The following is an 8,220-nucleotide window of genomic DNA, read 5'->3' as shown; positions in this document are numbered from 1 at the left end:
CACCCGGAGCGGCCTCCCGCCCGAATTCTCTCACAAGACTGGGGGCGGGCAGGGCTCTGGGGCGGCTGCTGGTGGAGGGGGAGCCCCAGAGCCAAGATCCGGTGGCACAGCGGCGGGCAGCCCACACCCCCCGTGCCCCATACTCCTGGGCCTTCTCAAGTAGCATCAGACAAACAGGGCTCCATGAGGCCAGCGAGACCACTGGAGTTCTCTGCACAAGCAGAGAAGCAGAGGCCCTTCGGGAATTAAAGGGGCAGTCCTCACTCTCCCATGGGAGTGGGCTCCAGGGTAGGTGGAGGCTGCCCCATGGGGCCCAGAGCCTACTGGGTGAGCCCAGGTGGTGGCCTTCTGGACACCTCTGGTTGAGACCAGGAGCCATCTGAGTCCTGGAGGGCAGAGGCGGGAGACAGGATGAGGCCACTGCCAAACTCAGGGACAAGCAGAGAAGGGAGGGCCAGATTCCAGAGCCCTCACCTTTACCCAGTACCCCCGAGCCCTACCCCGCGCCAGGCTCTGGACACTCTGCCTGGCACAGAGCAGCTACTTCAAGTGGGTCATCACTGCTCAGCAGAGGGTGGGCACCCTTGCTCTGGCCTCCTCCCCTAAGCTTTCGGCCAGCTGGGAGCCCAGGACTGGTTTGGCCACACTTGCCTTCATCTGTGAACCAGGGTGCCATGTCCCCTGCCCCACTGAGTGGGTCCAAGGAGACCCCCAGCCCAGTGGCTGTAGGAGCATCAGGTGTGCCCTGGGCCACTGCTGAGCCTCACTGCGGGGTCCCCACAATAGGCTGGAAGCACAGAGCCCCTGACAGCTGGCTCTGACTGCCGGTCATAATGTGGGGTCTGCAGGAGGTGGGAGCCCCGGCAGGTACCCACAGGGAATGCTGATGAAGTTGTTGTTTGGCGTCAGGGCAGCGGTCCTGTGGGGGGTTGGGGAGGAGCTGGGGCATCAGGCATCAGGGAGCAATGACCCTGAAGGGCGTGGAGCCTGAGCCCCACGTCTGTGATCCCTCAGGTCCCCATAATACCTGGGAGCCGAGCGACCCGGCTGGGATGGTACCTGCAGGGCTGGGGTTCTTCTCTCCTTTCAGCCATCATAGGATGGGGGGAGGCGAGCCTGGGTCAGCCCGGTGAGGCAAAGAGAAAGGACTTCCAAGCTCAGCGCCCCAGAGCTGCAGGTCTCCTTCCCACCCCAGCCCCCATAATTGATCCACCAGCAGGCAGCCCCCAACCCCCATGGGGCCCTTTGTTCTCTCCTGCCAACCCCTAAAGCCCTCTTCCTCTGAGCTGCTGCCCTCCTGCACTTCCTGCCCCTCAAGAAAGCAGGGTACTCCCACCCCCGGGCTTGTTTTGCAAGCCCCCAGTGACCTGACCAGGAGGCAGCGGAGCTCCCTAAAGATCAGCCAGGCCAACGCAACAATCAGTGGGGAAAATGAGGCCCAGGGCAGGCTGCCTGGTCTCCAGCAGGCCCACAGCTGGACTGCTGGTGGAGGAAAGGAGTGGACGAGTCAGTCTAGGGCCCCCGATGAGAAAGTGGGGGCAGCTGTGTGAAAGTGACCTTAGCCAGGGAGGGGGAGCTGGATGCTTTTAGGACAAAATGGATCTTCCCCAGGTGTGCAATAGCACACATGCTCGGGGAAGGGGGGAGGCACGGACCCACCCAGTGGGTGTGACGGGGAAGATTCCCCCCAGGCCTCCTGGAAGAAGCACAGGAGGGGCCTGGGGGCTGAGTGACCACCTTGGTGCTTTCTCCGGGGAGGGGGAGCTGCCCCATCTGCCCTAACCCAGGGTCCGGTCTGGCCTCAGCCACCACCTGGGCCTCAGTTTGCTTACCTGTACAATGTGCAGGAAGACCCTCAGCCTCAGCAAGGCAGCCACCCCTGAGTGGGGCTCCCACACCAGCCCCAGAAGCGAGAGGGATGGGCGGGGCAAGCCCCCCCCCGCCCCCGGGGGTGGTAAGGACAGCAGTTAACATGGCGACAGCGTGGTGGGTGCCATTCCACCCTGCGGGTGGGGCAAACCTGCCCCATAGTAAATATGTTAGGGTTTAGGTGACTGTGTTTCACCCACTCGATTCTGCCTCGCATCAGGAAAGCAACACTCATAGTAAAGGAATGGCCTGGCTGTGTTCCAGTACAATTTTATTTCTGTATGCTGAAATTTGAATTCCATCTCATTTTCACTTGCCTCAAAATATTTTTCTCCTTTGGATGTTTTTTTAAGGATTTAAAAATGTAACAGAGTCCTTCTTGGAAGGCACAGAAATGGTGACGGGCCTGATGCTTGCCCGGTCCTAAAATGGGATGATCCTCCAAAACCTAGCAGGTGTGCGCAGGCATCGTCCCCATTTTACAGATAAGAAAACCGAGGCACCCGTAGGGTTCATGGCCTACCCGAGTCATCCGGTGCCGAGACACCCCGGGAGGGGCCTCCGGGAGTCCCCCCACCCCAGGCCCCGACCCGCGAGCCTTCCCTTGGGCGCCGGGCAGCCCCGCCGGGAGCTGCGATGCGCGCGCCCATCCGCGCCCCGCCCGCGGCCGGCGGGCTGTGGGTCCGCGCTGCCAGGCGGTTCCCACACAGCGCGGCGGGCGCGGAAGCGTGCCTGCCCCCCGCGGCATTAGTGCCGGGGTCTGCCTCTGAATGAATGAGGGCGGCCGCGGGGGGCGAGGGGGGGCAACTCCCAAAAGACCATCTGGCTCCGCGTTATAATAGAGCAATAAAGGGCTTGTCTGCCTTTCAGAGGTTGGGAACGAGCTGCTCTCTGACACCGCGGGGTTTTTAACCAGCTGGGGACAGCGACCCGGCCCTGCCCCGGCCTCGCGGGGAGGGGGCGGGGCGCGGCCACGTGGGCCTGCGCGGCCCCTAATCCGGAGGCGCCCGTGAGACGCGCGGCTCCCGCGCTTTCCCACCGCCCACCTCTACGCGTCCCTGTCGCCACCGCCCTGGCCCCTGCTTTACACCTGGGAGACTGAGGCCCGGGAAGCGGGGATTGAACGAGCCTGGGGTCTATGCCCATGGCTGCCAAGTCTGGAGCGCAGCCCTTTTGGGAACCTGGAGCCTGGTTTGGTCCCCAAAAGCGGGGGTCCCCAAGTCTGGCCTGGGGACTTGACAGGACTGCAGAAACTGGCTAACCACCGTGCCCACCCCCCACCCCACCTTGGAGGGCAGGAGTCCCTCAGATCTACGGATTCCCTGCCCCAACCCCAGAGTCAGGTCCCAGGGTAGAGCCTGACCTCGGTGAGATGAGAGAAGGGGGTGGGGGAAGCTGGGCAGCCATCCAAGGGCAGCTTCGGGGGAAGGGTCCAAGCCCCCCGAATCACAGAACCTGATCGAGTCATCAGGTTTGTGACCTGACTCCCCAGCTGGCCAGACCCGGGCCAGGCAAGCCGCAGAAATGGACATCTGCAGCCCCAGCCCAGCCCTACCTCCTGGGCACCTGCACACAGGCCTTCCTGAGCATCCCTCCCGGCTCGGAGCCCCCAGCGGCTCCCACTGCAGAGAGAGAGGTTGCTGCGTGGGCCTGGGGCACGGAGGGCCCTGTCCCATGACTCTGTGGCCCTGACTCTGCGCACTGGCCATACTTCAGACGAGAGCCACGGGCAGCCCACGCGATCAGCCCCAGCAGTGGGGGCTCCTCCTGGGCCGGGGGGCCCAGCAATGCCCCAGCCCCGCTTTGGCCACCCTCGGTTATCTCCAGCAACCTGGAGCCAGTCCCTCCCTCAGGTGGTCTTAGCAGGGAAAGCCCATGCTACACAGGTAAACTGAGGCCACAGAAAACCAAGGGCAGAGCCCAGCCTCAGCCTGGACACCCCCTGTGCCCAACCCGCCCAGTCCCTCCTCCCCTGAGACCCAGCTCCCACAGTGCAGCACTGAAATGTCAGAAGCAGGGAGACTTTCTTCAGCGAGGACGGTCTGTGTCTACGCAGGGGGAGCAGTACAGACCCCAGAAACTGGGAGCCAGCTGCGGAGTCAACCAGCCAAGGGAAGGGCATCTTGGTCCCACTCAGCACCCAGGGTGAGGCTCCATCACGGGCACTGGTTTTGATCCCAATGGCAACCTGGAAACCACCCCGCTTTGGATGGGGGCCCAGCCTGGAAAACTCGGAGCTTAGGCAGCAGCTGCAAGACAGAAACTGAGAGTCTGACCCCCCAGGGGCGGGCCCGGGCAGGGGCTCTGGGGCCTTAGGGCACGAGAGAAAAACTCTAGGCGGGAGCTAAAGGGTGGGTAGAGAGGAGGTGAGTGCAGAAGACAAAGCTGCCCGCCCCTGCCTCTGCCCCTGGAGCCTCCACCTCCTCTGACCTGTGGGCAAGAAGAGCTGCAGGGCCCCAGCTGCCTGGCTCACTCTGTGGCCTTGGGCCAGTCCCTTCCCCTTTCGAAGCTTCAGTTTCCTCATCTGTGTGATGGACAGGATAACAATCATCCTTCAATCCCAGAGTTGCTGTCCAGATACAAAGCCCCTACTCTGGGGCTCGACGTGCAGCAGGTGCTCAGTAAATGCCAGCTTTACGATAGTGCCCTGTGAGCTGGGGGCAGCCCGGCCTCGAGGGTTGACTGGTGTCCACCTAGGTTGATAAGATGCCCAACCTCTGACAGAGGAGATTTGGAGACAGGATGGCAGACCCCTCCCTCCCCAAATCACCCCCTGCAGCCTGCTCTCTGTCCTGGGGCCGAATGGGCTCTGCCACCAGGAATCCCCCACCCAGCAGCACCCAGACTCGGCTGAGAAGCTGTCTGCAGCCCCAGCTGCCCTGGGGAGAGGTCTGGGGGCCACCCCTCTGCAGCCTGGCTTCCTTTACAGGGGCTCCAGGCCAAGGGGCAGGAGAAGGCATCTGGCCCCTGCCCCCCTTCCTTGGGGCCTCGGGTTCCCGCTCTGTGTAAGCATCCCCCCACCCACTATCACTGGACTCCAGGTCCCCCTCTTGGGTCCAGCATAACCCTGGGGTGGAGGGGCTGGTCCTGAGCACGGAGGGCCGTGCTGGAGGGGAGGCCCCTCCCCGGCCACCCTGCACCCCCAGCCCCCTTCTGGGCTCTGGGGCTGACTGACCCATCATGCGGCCCAGGACCACAGCCCACTCCCAGGTAGGGTGGTGGCAGTCCGCGGCCACAGGCCTTTTGGCAGGCTATTGCACCCTCAACACCTCAGCTTCCTCGGTTTCCCCCATGAAACGGAGATCATCTTTCCTGCCTCTGAACGTTGCTGGAGGCCTGGATGAGCCATGGTGCCACACTGGGCAGGGCACTGACCCCTAGACAGTGCAGGAGAGGGGCTGCTGACAGACAGGGTCTTCCTCACACCCACCCGGGGCCCAGGGTCCACCTACTCCAGGAGGGGTGCCCAGAGCAGCGCTCCACCCAACTCAGGCACCCCTCCCGTCGGGGCCTCTAACGCTGAGCAGTGGGCAGGGAGGAGAGGACGCCTGAGGTGTGTCCACACGTTGACCCGCCAAGGAAAGCGGGCCAAGCTGAGGGGCCGGGGGGCAGTGCCAGGCCCTTTATCTCCAGAGCCCAGGCACGGGCGTGCATTCACAGGCACGCATGCAAGGGCACACGTGCATGGCACACACATGGGCATGCACAAAGGCGGGCACACGTGCATGGCGCACATGCACAGGCACACACACAGGGGAGCCTCTCCCAGCCATTCTTGGACACTTCTGGTGCCTGCTTCTGCTCACCCCCAAGTCCGTATCCCACCATTCTCTTTTCCTGGATAAATCTTCCCAGAATTCCTCACCTGGGACACACCCAGTCTCCCTTCAAGGACCTCCTCAGGCATCACCTCCTCCAGGAAGCCCTCCCTTGGCAACCCTGCCTTTCCCTTCATCACCCTACATCCAGGGCTCTTCTGAAAAACGTCAGTATCTCAAGCTTTCCCCCAAGACGCCCCCTTGTTCCCTGGGGCCTCTGTGGGAGCCTAAACGTGCCTTTTTAGAAATTATACAAACAGTAGACACTCCTTCAAGAAAATCTGGATAAAGCAGACATAAGAAAAACTAACCAAGTTTCTGGCCCCCAAAATGTCAGCATTTGGGAGCTTCCCTCCATCTCTCTGCCAATGTCAGGTGGACACTCGGTCTTCGATGTAACTCCATGGTGGGCTAACTACACCTCCAAAGTGACCTCCTACGTGCAAGGTCTCCCCAGCCCCAAGTTCAGCCCCCGTCCACCCCCCAGGGCAGGGGCCAGGCCTCAGTCCCTTCTCAGCCCAGGTGTGCCCAGGTGTCCGCTGCCCCAGGGAAGGGAAGGGAAGGGAAGAGTCCCGCATCTGGGAGGGAGGAAAGAGCCCCCTCTCGCATCCAGTTCTTTGGTCTGGTTCTGGGGGGCGCGGGGAGCTAGGGCAGAGGGGGGCTGGGGAGTGGAGGGCGGGGTTTCCTCCCACCCCCCCAGAGCACCCCTCCCCCAGAGCGGCCACGCAGCCGGAGGTTCCCACACTCTGGACCCTCCGCCTGCGCGGCGACAAAGGCAGCCTGCGTGCCTCGCAGGCCGCCTGGGAGCTGTGGCTGCCCTTTGTCCACGGTCCTGGCCACCCGCCATCTGGAACAAGACTCCGACCAGGGGATCGAGGGATCGATGCGGCTGCTCCTGCGTGCCACGGGGGAGACGCATGTCACCCCTCCCCGGTTCCCTCTCCACGGCAGGGTCCACTCACGTCAGCGCCCCAGGCCCACAGCCGGGGCTCTGCGCCCCTTCCCCTCCCTCATTCCATCTCCACGGGTCCAAGTCCCAGCTCCCACCCTCACCCTCCCAAGTGGCCTCAGCGACCTCTCGGTGCCTGGGGGCTCTCGGAAAAAGGAAGTAATAATACTGCCTGGTCCCCAGGCAGGTCTAGCCTGGGAAATACACCAGAGCTCTTATCCCTGTCTAGTACGGAATAATAATAATAAATGTTCAAAAACCCTCTGGTTCCTATCTGTGAAATGGGGCAGGGACACTCCCCTCACAGGGCAGTTCTAAGAAGGCAGATTCCTGTTCCCTGCCTGGTGCTTAGTAGATGCTCAGAAACTGGGACTCTTACCCCCATCCAGCTCCCGCCTGGATCCCCAAGGAGAGACCCCAAACCCCCTCCCCCGCCCCAGACAGACTCAGCAACCTATAGCCACTGCCTCTCCAGTGCTCCCAGGGGCCTGCCTGGCTGGGGGCAACTGTGAGAGGCACCCAGTCCAGCCTTGCCCCTTCACACCTGGGGACCCGAGCCGGGCGCCTCCCTGCTGTCCTGGGTGCTCTTTCAGTGGCCACCACAGGTGGACCGGCTGGTGATGGAGGGCTGGCCGGGGGGCCCCGCTGGGAGCCACTGGAGGGCAGGAGAGGGGCACAGCACTGAGTTTGGATGGGCCCAGGGTGAGAGCCATGGCACAGAACCACCCCAGGGGGCACCAGTCTCTGGGCTATGCACAGCCTGGGGTCCTTGTGGTGGCACATGGGGGTGTCACAGTGGGTTGTCACTGTCCCTCCTCTCCCAGAAGGCCAGCCTGCCCACTCCCCATACCCCAAGAAGGAAACCTTCCTGGGACCAGAAACACCCAGGTTGTGGACAGCCTGGGACTTCACAGAACCCTGTGGATGGCACAACCTGCTGCAGGGAATCTGGCCCCGGGCTGAGGTGGAGGTGGCAGTGCGGATCTGGGCAGAGGCCAGTGGGTACAGCAGTGGCCCTTCCACACCGGTCCAGTCTGCAGGGCACTGGGAGGTCCAGGGCAGGGTCACTTGGGGCTGGATGGGGGGTGGGTGGGAGGGAATGTGTGGCTCTTCCCCAAGGAGTCCTCCTTTTTTATTTTTTTTAAATTGTGGTAGAATACACGTAACATAAAATAACCTTAATTATTTATAAGTGCACAGCTCAGTGGCATTAAGCACATGCACGCTATTGTACAACCATCACCACCGTCATCTCCAGAACTTTCTCATCTTCCCAAACTGACACTCTGCCCCCATGAGACACTCACTGCCCACCCCCTCCCCCAGCCCCGGTCCCACCCTCCTACTTTCTGTCTCTGTGAGTGTGACTCCTCCAGGGACGTCACAGAAGCAGTATCATGTAGGATGTGTCCTTTCGTGGCTGGCTCATTTCGCTCAGCACAGTGTCCTCAAGGTCCATCCACGTTGGAGCAGGTATCAGAATCGCCTTTCTTTTTAACGCTGAATAACATTCTGTCGTATGGATGGACCACATTTCACTTACCCATTCATCTGTTGATGGACACACATTGTTTTTACCTCTTG

Source organism: Mesoplodon densirostris, chromosome 2 (assembly GCF_025265405.1).
Source record: "Mesoplodon densirostris isolate mMesDen1 chromosome 2, mMesDen1 primary haplotype, whole genome shotgun sequence".
Taxonomy (NCBI): domain Eukaryota; kingdom Metazoa; phylum Chordata; class Mammalia; order Artiodactyla; family Ziphiidae; genus Mesoplodon; species Mesoplodon densirostris.
This window is presented reverse-complemented; position numbering follows the sequence as displayed.